Here is a 13891-nt window from a genome sequence, read left to right on the forward strand (position 1 = left end):
CTCACCTGGAAGCATTCATTAATTGCAAAATCAATGGCATCAATTATAAAGCAAGAGTCATCAGTAGAGGGTGCATGTTTCATGGCATCAGACATTTTAAATATTATCTCCTCATCTTGTATCCTAAGGTTGAGTTGTCTTTGTTGGACATCAATCATTTCTCTCCCAGTAGTCAGGAAAGGTCTCCCTAGGATAAGCGAGACCTCCACATCTTCTTGCATGTCTAATACAATAAAGTCAACTAGAAAAATGAATTTGTCTACTTTAACCAACACATTTTCAATGATCCCCTAGGATGCTTAATGGATCTATCAGTGGGTTGGGGCTCCCCCAATCCCAATTTCTTGAAAATTGAATATGGCATTAAATTGATGATAGCTCCCAAATCACATCAAGCTTTTTCAAATTTTAAGCTGCTTTAGTACAAGGGATAGTGAAACTCCTTGGTTCTTTAAGCTTTTGAGGTATCTTATTTAGAAGGATGGCCAGACACTCTTCATTTAACGCAATTGTGGCCACATCTCCTAGTTTCCTTTTGTTTGCCAATAGTTCCTTAAAAAATTTTGCATAGTGTGGCATCTAGATTAAAGCATCAGCAAAAGGAATATTATTATGTAAACTTTTAAATATTTCAAGGAACTTACGGAATTCCTTCTCCATCTTTTGTTGCTTCAGCCTATTAGCAAATGGAACTTGTGGCTGTTGGTGGATCCCTTGTTGTGTTTCAGGTTGTTCCTTCTTCTGTTGTCTGGTTCCAAGGCTTGTTTTTGCCTTGGGTTCAGCCTTGTCTTTCTTCTCTACCTCGGGCAACTCCTTACCACTCCTCAAAGTGATAGCTTGTACATGCTCATGTGGATTCACCTCGGTGTTGCTTGGAAGAGTTCCCGATAGTCTTAATGAGATTAACTGGCCAATTCCCCAACTTGATTTTACAAGTTTTTAATTGAAGCTTCCTGATTCTAGAACCTGGTTTCAGCACTAGCTATGAATTTTGTCATAAGCTCTTCCAGGTTAGATTTGGGTTCCGGCTGATGATAATTTTGGTGGAAGGGCTTGAATGTATGCTGACTTCACCAAGATTGGTTTGGGTGTCCCCTCCATCCCGGATGAAAGGCATGATGATGTTGGTACCCCTGCTATCTTGGAAAATTGCTGACAAAGTTGACTTGTTCCATAGATGGCCTAAACTGATTGCCAACTTGGCATTCAGTACTGTTGTGGCCTCCCCCACACAAATCACCTATCAAGGGGTGCACATGCATGGATGCTATCTACATTTCATCTAACTTCTTCTTGAGTGCTCCAAGTTGAGCAGATAGAGCCGTGTATGTGTCAACTATTAGACAGTTGTATGCCCTTAGATCCAATCAGAATGATGTACATTATGAATTTATTGTAAATGAATAAAGTACATATTTGATTCATGTTCCTGTGGTGTATTTCTGTGTAATATCGTTAAATTGGACACTTATGAGACTCGTGTTATTCAGAATGTTCATAGCCATTGGATAAGTCTGGGGAGATTTATCCTGCCAAGGCTGACACTGGTGTGCTGCCAAATGTTAGGGTGGCCCGTCTAAGCCACCATGGGAGACCCAAGGCACATGCAGTGTAGGATTAATTGAATCTTTGAACTGGACCAGATTTCCAGTATTGTCCGGGACCTTGGAGATTGATGGGCAAAACTGGAAAGTTACACCTAACCCCTAGACTCGATTATGATACTGCACTAGGTGTCGGATTGGGTTGTCCTTGATATGCCAGTCAGTGAGATCCTTAGCGAGGGTCAAAACCTGGGTATGTTGCCAGTCTGAGAATTCATCTGAGTGGGTGATCATAGTGACAGGATCAACCCCTTTGTCGAACAAAGGTAATGATCGGGGATTCACTCTCTCTAATGGAAACCAAGACTGCCGGCAGCCGATTTCAATCGTTGAAATTTTGTTTTGCAAAATATATTTATGTACTGATATACATATATAAATTATGGTTTCCAAACGTTTGCAAAAATGTTTATGTACTGATATACATATATAAATTATGTAGATAGTGCAGCACTATTCCTTGCAGCTGAGGGAGAGGTCATCTCTTGTCGGGCAGTGTTTGATCATTATGGGTTGAGAGGTTAAGTGTAAGGCCATTGAGAGTAATACCTGATGGGCTAATCTTGCATCTGCCCACCGTTCCTGGGTGTTACAAGGTGGCTTAGCCCAGGGACCACTTAGGGTAAGTGTTGGGCCCATAGAGCCCATGTGATGGGTTTCAGGGGGTGCACTGTCCATAACAGTGTATTCGACCAGGCCTTGTAACAAAGGTTAGGCTGAACCCATGTGGCTGATGTGTAGATCAATGTTTGGGTCCCACGCCATACAAGGAAGCCCAACTGGGCAGCAGTTTGGAAGGCTAAGTGAGCACATAACTTATTGGACCTAAAGCCCATTTCGAGCTGGACTGATTTGATCAGTTAAATGAGGGGCAAATTATGAGATTAGATTAGCATATAGGATTGGGTCATAACCCTATCCACTCAGAGAGTCCAGATCTGAATGTGATTCAGATATGAAAACCTCCTAATAGGATTTGTAGGGAGTGATCTAATCTGTAGATAAGATAAGGGTTTACCCTTATCATTTAAAGGGAATTCTGATCCAAAAATGATTTAGATTAGCAACTCCTAAAGGGATTAGGAGTTGATCCCTTTAAGCTTATAAAAGGAGGAAGGGGCGGCAACCTTTAGATGTTAGATAGTTTCGTATGCCCTTAGCTTCGATCCGATTTGATGTACTTTTGATATTTAGTGTAAATAAATAAAGTGCATGTTTGATTCATTTTGTTTGGTAAAATTCTATGTAAGACCCTAAAACTAAACACTTATTGAGACACTGCTAGTTTTAAATGTTCACAACCATTGGATAAGTTTGGGGAGATTTATCCTACCAAGGCTGATATTGGTGTGCCGCCAAGTGTTGGGATGGCCTGTCTCGGCCACCAGGGTAAGACCCAAGGCACATGCAGTATGGGATTACTCGAATCCTTGAAACGGACCAGATTTCTAGTATTTTCCAAGACCTTGGAGACAGATGGGCAAAACTGGAAAATTACACCTGACTCCTAGACTCGATTATGATACTTCACTAGGTGTCAGATCGGGCTATCTTTGATATTCCAATCAGTGAGATCCTTAGCGGGGGTCAAAACCTGGGCATGTTGGGGCAGTCTGAGAATTCATCTGAGTGGGTGATCATAGTGATAGGATCAACCCCTTTGTCGGACAAAGGTAATGATTGGGAATGCACTCTCTCTGATGGAAACCAAACTGCTGGCAGTTGATTTCAACCGTTGGAATTTTGCTTTTGCAAAATTTATATATATTATATGTATATATATACGGTTTCAAAATGGTTGCTAGTGGTTTTAATTCCCGGGATCCATGTGAGTGGAGAGTGTAGCACTATTCCTTGCAGCCGAGGGAGAGGTCTTCTCTTGTCGGGCAGTGCTTGATCATTATGGGCTGAGAGGTTTAAGTGTAAGACCATTTAGGATAGTACATGATGGGCTAATCTTGCACCTGCCCATAGTCCCTGGGTTTTTATAAGATGGCTTGGTCCAGGGACCACTTAATGTAAGTGTTGGGCCCATAGGGCCCATGTGATTGGCTCAGGGGTTCACTGAGCTTTTCAGTGAATTCAGCTGGGCCTTGTGATAAAGGTTGGGCCGAACCCATGTGGCTGGTGTGTAGATCAAAAGAGGAGAAACCTTAAGAGATCATAATCAGATTTCGAACCTAGGGTTTTGTGAAAAGAAAATCATCCTACGAATTCGGATCGGATCTCATACACATTCCAGAGAGAAGGGAAGCAATCCAACCATCTTCACTTCAGGAGTTCTCCTCTAGCTGCCGCCATTCTTTCTTTTAAGATTCGATCTTTGAAGTAGAAAGAAATCAAGAAATCAGTTCTTGACATCAGTTTTGTAGAAAAGATTGAAAAGATTTGGTGCTCAGAGTTTCTAGTGGATTCTTACGAAGGATTCAATGTGTAGGACGCACTCTACTGGTTCCGTTTCACATACAGCTATGTCATCTTCACCAGGAGCGGATCTTGGTGTCCTCTTTGGGCATGAACACCAACTTTGGGAGATACTGCTTCTCTGGATCAGGTATAATTCCCTCCTTGTCTTTTGGTTCAGATCTGGTTCAATTGTGGTTCAAGTAGGATCATTGAATATTGTATTATAAATTTAGGGAATATGATTCCCAGTTGGAAGAATGTAGGAAAATTTTTGAAATTCGCCCACACATTCTACAACCTTTTTGGTGTCCATACGATGGATTCTACCATTCTTTCATTAGAAAAAATTTAATATTCACAATCTTTTCAGAGTTGAAATCACATAAGAAACAATTCAGCACCACTGCAAAAATTCTTTCTTGCCGCCTCCTTCTTGTCGCTGCCATATCTGCTAGTTCGATCTCCTCTTGTCAGTAGGAGTGATCAAGATTGAATCTTGATATCAGTCCTTTGTAAATGGGCTAATTGGAAGAAGTGTTCAAATGTTGTCCAGTTGATTCTTGCATAGGATCTGGTTCTTTTGAAGAACGCTGCTGATTCAGCTCCATCCTACACTACGCCATCTTTAGTGGGAGCAGTTTGTGGTTCTTTCCTTGGGTGTGAATACCCCAATTGGGAGATACTATTTCTCCGTATCAGGTATATCCCTCTTCTACTGCTTTTGTTCAGATCTGGTTCGGTTCTTAGTTCAAGATTGATTCTTGAAAAATATGATTTTTCTAAAATAGGGAATATGATTCCCAGTAGGATGGAGAGAAATTTTTGAAATTCGCCCAATTTATTCCGTAAGATTCGGGCATCCATATGATGGATATCTCATCCCTTCAGTAGTATCAGAGCCAGGTTCAAGTCTTGAACTAAATTGGATCGAAACCTGCGCAAATAGGTAGAAGGCATTCTACCTAATTTGCGCAGATATAGGTTTTTTCTGGAAAATTTGTTTCCAGTTGATGGGAGATTAATCTGAAATTAAATTTTATAAATCTGATTATTATTTAGAATTTTGCTTTATAATCTTCTTGATTCATGGGCTGTTCGTACACATGGAGATTGAAATCTTGATTGGCGCAGTGAACTTGCAATTTTGCAGTTTCTTGATTATTTTATTACATTTGGTCTGTAGAATATTTTTTTGTTTATTTTTTAGACAGAATGTATAGGAATTCGATTTTATGTAATTGTAATTGAAATTAAGTTTTCTTTCTATTTTTATTTTGGATCGAAGATGGCGGCGCAAGGAAGGAGATTTTGTAGATGGGAAAATCGCTATCTGCGATTTGCAGTTTATGAAACTACAAATTGTGATCTAACCTTTGTTTTACAGGATGGATCATGCGCACTATCCTATTTGACCGATTCTTGATTTTCTTTTATCAGTATTTAATTTTAGATTAATTTCTTGAATTAAATCTTTAATTAAAGATCAAACCCTAGACTCATTCGAACAAGATTGGTCCAAACTGGTTGGACCGAATCTAGGGTTCGATCAAGGCTGAATGTCAGCCCTAATTCTCCCACTAATAGGCCTAAGGATTAATAATTAATTGAATGTTTAATTCGGCCCATCCTGTAAAAGCCTAGTTTTAAATTATTAAAACTGTTAAAAGCCCACTTCTCAGATAAAGCTATATGAACCGATCTGATCAACCCTTATTTTGGCCCATATACCTAGATAATATTAATGGTTAATATTATGGGTTTTAAATGGGCTTTATGGTTATTAATTGATTGGATCAATTTATCCCTGCATGTGATGTATTGATGTGTGATGTGCTACGTTCATGGGCCATAAGTGCTTGGCCCATGCTGATTCGACAGTGGCTCTTGTGCACGCCATGGCTGAATGCACATCATTGCCATGGTGTCCCTGCTGGTCATTGGATGACCTCTCTCAGTGGTGGGCCCCACACCTCTTGAAGAGGAAACGTTCAGAACCCTAGCCGATTTGGGCCCACTAAAATCTGGCTTTATGTGAGTCAGTGGGAGCCACTTTGGTTTGTCCTAAATTAAAATAGGGAGATTCATTTGATGAACTCTCTAAAGGCCATCCATTATTAGCATGAGGATGGGTCCTTCAGTAATGAGGAAACACACCAGAAAATGGGTTATCCATTTGTTGTTGGGCTTGTTTGAGTGTTTCATAAGATGATAGGGGCGTCATAGACCGATGTGGGAGGGGCTTCATGATGAGACTAAAATGTAACCTATTTTTATCCCCAACACTCTTTTTCTTTAATTTAATACTTAATTGGACTCATTACTCTGGTATTTTGATTCTGGGCGAGCAAGAAGGCAATTGGAAGAAAACAAGGCAAATCGAATGATTTTGTATAGTTTTGGCACCATTCAGTAATCGGGGCATAACTCTCAATTCTGGACTCCGATTTGGATAATTCAAGAGGCATCAGAAATATGAAAGAAAGGCCCACAACTTTTATGTTTTGGGTGTTGATAAATTCGGTCTGAATCGAAGATGAAACTGGGCCCAAAATTGGAGCAAGTTCACAGCAAAGCCCATTTCACAGCTGAAGCCCAATTCGCAGAAGAGCCTTGTAGCAGCCCAAGATATTAAAGCAGTCAAATTCGAATTCAAGAGCCTAGAGTCCCAATTTCGAATGTAACCTCTAGAAAGAGAGTCTTATTAGATTTAAATTTTGAATATAATCCTATAAAGATAAGAAGATGGAATTAGATCACTAGATAAGAGATAGGATAAGATTAGTTCAAAACACATCAGGACTTGAGGTTAATCTCCTAGGAGTTAGAGAGAGCCCTCCTCCTAAAGCTATATAAAGGTGGGGGGGTGCAGACCAGCTTTAGGCATCAATTGATCAACTCATCAATCAAGCATCAAGCAACTCAAGCTACCAAGAAGATCAGTTCGGCCTATTGAAAAGCAAAGCCTGGAGGGTTCGAAAATCATGAGCAGTTAAGCATTTTCTTTTCTGGTTCAAGGGGGTGGTTCGATTGTGTCATCGTGAGGTTCTGTATTTAACTCAAGTTTTTGCTTTTTAATTCAAGTACTCATTGGTTCTTGTGCATATTCTCAATGGATGTTATCGTTAATTAGTCAGACAAATTAATTAATGTTGATTTTCTTACTGCTATCCATGGTTCGGTGATGCGTAATTGTCACGAATAGTGGTACAAGTAGCAATTAGGTTAATATCTTTCTGGGTCAATTGTTCGTGACAGCCTTTGACCAATGTATTGACATGTTTTAACCTAAGGGGAATCAATGGGACAAGATTCGATAATTGCAGCTATCTCAATTATTGTTATTTTGGTTTAACTGTTTTCACAAAGCTTAATACTATCACTAGTTAATATGGAACGCTATCGTACCCAGTCGATTAGTGATAAGTGTTGATCGAATGCTAGGCTTGGTCAGCTGATTTAGGAAAACACAAGGTTTATTATGGCTATCCTAATAAATCTAAGGTTAAATTCTTGAATTGCAAGATTTCCAAAGGCTACCTATGATCGATGACTAATTAATTAATCCGAACCCTTGAATAAGAATTCGGTAAGACTGATTTCTCTTGTTTGATATTGCTATTGCTTTCTCGTTCTTTTAGAAATTTTAATTATTTAATTTTCCCACTCTATTATGTTGTGCATTCGGCTAAGAAATTATTTCCTAGCTCCCTGTGGGATTTGACCTAGTACCACTATTACTACACAAATTTTATTGTGGGACTAGCATTAATTTTGAGGGCTTCGACAACCTGTCACTTCACCAGAAAATGGGAACTCTTTCATGGTACCTTGGCATTCACGAATATGATGGGAGAGCACTCATTGGACAGAAAGGTTTACCTGAAAATGGCTCTGAACCTTGTCTGATTGAGGCCAAAGGAAAAACTCATATGATGAGTGGATATGATCCTTCACATAAAGGTGGTGGGGTTTTGCAGCTGAAATAGTTGGCTCCATGCACCCTATGTGGTTTCCCACATTTCCAGAGACAAGTCGTTGTCTCCGTAACTAAGATGGGAGGGAAATCTTAGAGATGAACAAATGGAAATGGAACATAGATTAAAAGCCATATCTATGTAATGAACATGAATCAAATTAGGTTGTGGACTAATGTTTGTTGTTTTATCGGAAAATGGCAAACGAACAATTTGCAAAGCTTCTTGACGACAACAAGCTTAAGGGCCCGAACTATGCCGATTGATACCGTAACCTCATGTTGGTCTTAACATCTGAAAAATTGGATAAGGTAGTCAAAAATCCTGCACCATATCATTCGAGTGACAGGGCTTTTGAGGCCTTAAGGAAGGAATTCCAAAACTGGTAGGATAAAAACTCCCTAGCCCGCTGCTATGTCATTGCCTCACTGGACAATCCAATACAGAGGCAGTTCGATCATATCGAACTTGCCAAGGATATATTGGATAGTTTAAAGACAATGTACGAAGAGATGAATCGTTCTACTCGGCAGAAGGTCTTGAAATAGTTCATGACCGCTCAAATGTACAAGGGGCAACAGGTTCATGACAATTGTCTTCGGATGATGGGTTATATCAACGAGCATGAAGCCCTTGGATCTGGGCTAGATCTTGGCACGCAAGTGAATGTCATCCTTAATTCTTTGCCTCCTTCCTTTAATCCATTTATAATGAATTACAATATGAACAAGTTGAATGTCAACATCCAGGAACTCAGCAATATGTTACAGAGGGCCAAGGATTTGATTAAAAAGGATGAGCCTATGGCTATGCTTGCTGAAAAAGGATGAGCCTATGGGCATCAGATGCATGTCACTTTTGCAAACAGACCGGCCACTGGAAAAGGAATTGTCCTCAATACATGGAATCCAAGAAAGGTAATTTCGAATCTTGTGTCATAGAAACCAATTTTATTGGTGGCTTCTGCATCCTGGTGTATTGACTCTGAGGCTTCAACTCATGCGTGTAACTCACTGCAGGGGTTCAAGGTAAGCAGAAGGCTAAATGAAGGTGAAGTGATGCTCTACTTGGGGACTTCTACAAGTGTTGCAGCTACGACAATAGGAATCGTAGAGTTACTTTTTAGAGAATGATCCATTGTACTTAAAGATTGTCTTTTCGTGCAAAATTTAACAAGAAATCTTATTTCTGTCTCAAAACTGTGTGCAGATGGATATTCTGCCTTTTTCAGTAATACGATTACTATTAAAAGAAACAATAAATTCATCACGCATGGGGAACTGGAGAATGGTCTCTATGTTCTACATTCTTCTCTAGAAACTAACATTGCCGAAACTACATTAGCTGATATCCCCAAGAAAAGAGTACGTGATACAATTAATCCCACATGCCTGTGGCATTACCGACTTAGCCATATCGATATTGACCAAATCACAAGATTGGTAAAGGATGGTCCTTTGGATTTTCTAACTGTAGAAAATCTTCTCACTTGTGATCCATGCCTTAAGGGTAAGATGACAAAGAGGCCATTTAAGGGTAAGCCTGAAAGATGTACAGGCACGCTTGACCTTATACATACTGATGTATGTGGTCCTTTGAGTATTAGGACTCGTAACCAACACTTGTACTTTATTACATTTACTGATGATTATTCTCGGTATGGTTACGTGTACCTAATGAGACATAAGTATAAATCCATTGAAAAGTTCAAAGAGTTCAGACAAGAGGTCGAGAAACAGTTAGTGAGAGAAATTAAGACCCTTCGATCGGGTCGAGGTGGCGAGTATCTCTCTAACGAATTCAGGGACTACTTGAAGGTCAACGAGATAGTATCATAGTTAGCTCCTCTTGCTACACCACAACTTAACGGTGTTTCAGAGAGGAGGAATAGAACCTTATTAGATATGGTCTGATCACTTCTCGTCCATTCAGAGTTACCCACATCCTTTTGGTGATACACATTGGAGATTGCGATGTACGTGCTAAACCAGGTTCCAATCAAATCAGTTCCGAAGACTCCCTATGAGCTTTGGACCGGAAAGAAACCAAGTGTACGAAACTTGATGATTTGGTGTTGTCTAACACACGTTAAAAGAATGAGTCTGGACAAATTGGAATCCAAGACCAATCGTTGCCTATTTGTAGGCTACCCAAAAGGCTTTGTGGTTACATATTCTATGACCCAAGTGAGAAGAAGGTGTTCTATAGTTAAAATGCATAATTCTTGGAAAATGATTACATCCTGAACAATCATCGTCAGGAAATTGTTCTTGATGAGGAGAGCTTGGATGTAGTGGGAGGTGTTCCACAAGTTCCAAGTAGTGACCAACCTAGAAGATCTACCTGGGTATCCAGGCCACTAGTCCATTTTGGTTATTACCAGGATAGTTACCTGGTGGAAGCCTTGACTAGTGAAGAGGATCCCGTGATTTATGCAGAAGCTATGTTGGACATAGACTCCCTTAAGTGGGTAGATGCCATGAGAGCTAAGATGGACTCAATGGAGGCCAATGGAGTCTAGACTCTAGTAGATTCGTTCTCAAGGGTAAAAGCAATTGGTTGCAAATGGATCTACAAGAGGAAGAAAGGCCTCGATGGCAGGGTTGAGAACTACAAAGCTTGTCTGGTGGCGAAAGGGTACACTCAGAAAGAGGGCATCGATTATTAGGAAACCTTTTTGCCTATGGCTATGCTTAAATCCACTAGGATTCTGCTAGCTGTAACAGCATACCATGACTATGAGATTTGGCAAATGGATGTCAAAACTGCATTCATGAATGGAGATCTTTTTGAAGAGATCTATATGCAACAACCACAAGGTTTCATAGTTGCGGGTCAGGAACACATGGTATGTAAACTAAATAGATCCATATATGGACTTAAGCAAGCTTCTAGGAGTTGGAACATCCAATTTGACTCTATTATCAAAATGTTTGACTTTGAGCAGAATCCGGATGAGCCCTGTGCTTACAAGAAGACCAGTGGGGATAAGGTTACATTTCTGGTTCTGTATGTAGACAACATTCTACTCATTGGGAATGATGTAGGAATGTTGAATACAGTGAAAGTATGGATTTCATAGCAATTCTCCATGAATGATCTTAGAGAAGCCTCCTATATACTAGATCTTTGACTCTATAGATATAGATCGAAGTGGATAATAGGATTATCCCAATCTGCTTACATTGACAAAATTGTCAAGAGATACAACATGGAGAACTGTAAGAAGGGAAATGTTCCTTTCAGGCACGGAGGCACTCCCTCCAAGAAAATGTCTTCCAAGACCTCTGAGGAGATTGAGGGCATGAAGGACGTTCCCTATGCCTCAGCCATAGGGAAATAGGCGACTCTGGCTTGTACCAGATTGGACCTAAGTGCAAACTGGAGTTGTTAGACAGTTGTATGCCCTTAGATCTAATCAGAATGATGTACATTATGAATTTATTGTAAATGAATAAAGTACATATTTGATTCATGTTCCTGTGGTATGTTTCTGTGTAATACCCTTAAACTGGACACTTATGAGACTCATGTTAGCTTAGAATGTTCATAGCCGTTGGATAAGTCTGGGGAGATTTATCCTGTCAAGGCTGACACTGGTGTGCTGCCAAATGTTGGGGTGGCCCGTCTCAGCCGCTAGGGTGAGACCCAAGGCACATGCAGTGTAGGATTAATTGAATCTTTGAACCGGACCAGATTTCCAATATTGCCCTGGACCTTGGAAATTGATGGGCAAAACTAGAAAGTTACACCTAACCCCTAGACTCGATTATGATACTGCACTTGGTGTCGGATTGGGTTGTCTTTGATATGCCAATCAGAGAGATCCTTAGCGGGGGTCAAAACCTGGGTATGTTGGGACAATCTGAGAATTCATTTGAGTGGGTAATCATAATGATAGGATCAGCCCCTTTGTCGGACAAAGGTAATGATCGGGGATGCACTCTCTCTGATGGAAAACAAGATTGCCGGCAACCGATTTCAATCGTTGAAATTTTGTTTTGCAAAATATATTTATATACTGATATACATATATATACTATGGTTTCCATACGTTTGCAAAAAAGGTTTTAATACCTGGGATCCATGTGAGTAGAGAGTGCAACACTGTTCATTGCAGCCGAGGGAGAGGTCCTCTTTTGTCGGGTAGTTTTTGATCATTATTGGTTGAGAAGTTAAGTGTAAGGCCATTGAGGGTAATACCTGATGGGCTAATCTTGCATCAGCCCACAGTCCCTGGGTGTTATAAGGTGGCTTGGCCTAGGGACCACTTACGATAAGTGTTGGGCCCATAGAGCCCATGTGATGGGTTTCAGGGGTGCACTGTCCATAACAGTGTATTCGGCCAACCCTTGTAACAAAGGCTGGGCTAAACCCATGTGGCTGATGTGCAGATCAATGCTTGGATCCCACGCCATACAAGGAAGCTCAACTGGGCAGCAGTTTGGAAGGCTAAGTGACGACAGAACCTTATTGGGCCTAAAGCCCATTTCGAACTGGGCTGATTTGATCAGTTAAATGAGGGGCGAATTCTAAGATTAGATTAGTAGATAGGATATGATAGGGTCTTAACCCTTATCCACTCAGAGAGTCCAGATCTGAATCTGGAAACCTCCTAATAAGATTAGGAGGGAGCTGATCTAATCTGCAGATAAGATAAGGGTTTACCCTTTTCACTTAAAGGGAATTCTGATCCAAATATAATTTGGATCAGCAACTCCTAATGGCATTAGGAGCTGATCCCTTTAAGCTTATAAAACGAGGAGGGGGCGGCAGCCTTTAGAAAATATTCAATATTCACTTTCTCTTCAGAGCTAAAATCATAGAAGAAAGAATTCAGCACCTCTGCAAAAATTCTTTCTTGCCGCCGCCATATCTGCCAGTTTGATCTCCTCTTGTCAGGAGGAGTGATCAAGATTGGATCTTGATATTAGTCCTTTGTGAAAGGGCTGATTGGAAGAAGTGCTCACGTGTTGTCCAGCTAATTTTTGTGAAGGATCTGGTTCTTTTGAAGAACTCTGTTGATTCTGCTCCATCCTACACTGCGCCATCTTCAGTGGGAGCAGTTTTTGGTTCCTTCCTTGGGCATCAACACCTCCATTGGGAGATACTATTTCTCCATATCATGTATATCCCTCTCCTACTGCTTTTGTTCAGATTTGGTTTGGTTCTTGGTTCAAGATTGATCCTTGAAAAATATGATTTTTCTAAAATAGGGAATACAATTCCCAGTAGGATTGAGAGAAATTTTTGAAATTCGCCCAATCTATTCTGCAAATGGACGCCCAATCTATTCCACTGTGTATGTATCAACATTACGCAGGCCATGCTACTTTCTTACTTGAGTTCTTTCAGAATGTCACTGGTAATTATTGGCTGCCATTTCTTCTATGAGTGTATGGGCAACCTTGGGAGTCTTATTATGTATGGAGCCCCCAGTTGCTGCATCTAAGATGGTCTTGCTTGAATCGGTCAGGCCATTATAAAAAGTTTTCACCTACAGCCATATCGGAAGGCCATGGTGAGGAACCCTCCTTAGTAGCTCCTTGTAATGTTCCCAGGACTCATAGAGAGATTCCCCCTCTTGTTGGAAAAATGTAGTAATATCATTTCTCATTTTTGCAGTTTTAGAAGGAGGAAAATATTTAGAGAGGAATCGGCTAGCCATTTCATCCCACGTGACTATTGATCCTACCGGTAATGAGTTTAGCCAAGCTTTGGTTTTATCCTTCAAAGAAAATGGGATAACTTCAGTCGTATGGCATCATCACTTACCCCATTATGTTTGAAGGTGTCACAGATTTCTAAGAAGTTAGCAATATGGGCATTCGGATCCTCATGGGCCATACCACAAAATTGAACCATATTTTGTATCATTTGGATTATGGCCGATTTAATTTCGAAGTT

At 40.4% G+C, this 13891-nt stretch overlaps 1 non-coding gene across 1 annotated transcript; it reads left to right on the forward strand.

Annotated features, from left to right (window-relative positions):
* The first annotated feature begins 13497 nt into the window (after positions 1 to 13497).
* LOC148846170 (small nucleolar RNA R71) lies at positions 13498 to 13604 on the forward strand. Its single transcript, XR_016102693.1, has one exon. It is a non-coding gene; the product is annotated as a small nucleolar RNA R71 (small nucleolar RNA).
* The last annotated feature ends 287 nt before the right edge of the window (positions 13605 to 13891 follow it).

Source organism: Nelumbo lutea, chromosome 7 (assembly GCF_056320005.1).
Source record: "Nelumbo lutea isolate HS-2025 chromosome 7, American lotus-T2T, whole genome shotgun sequence".
Lineage (NCBI taxonomy): Eukaryota > Viridiplantae > Streptophyta > Magnoliopsida > Proteales > Nelumbonaceae > Nelumbo > Nelumbo lutea.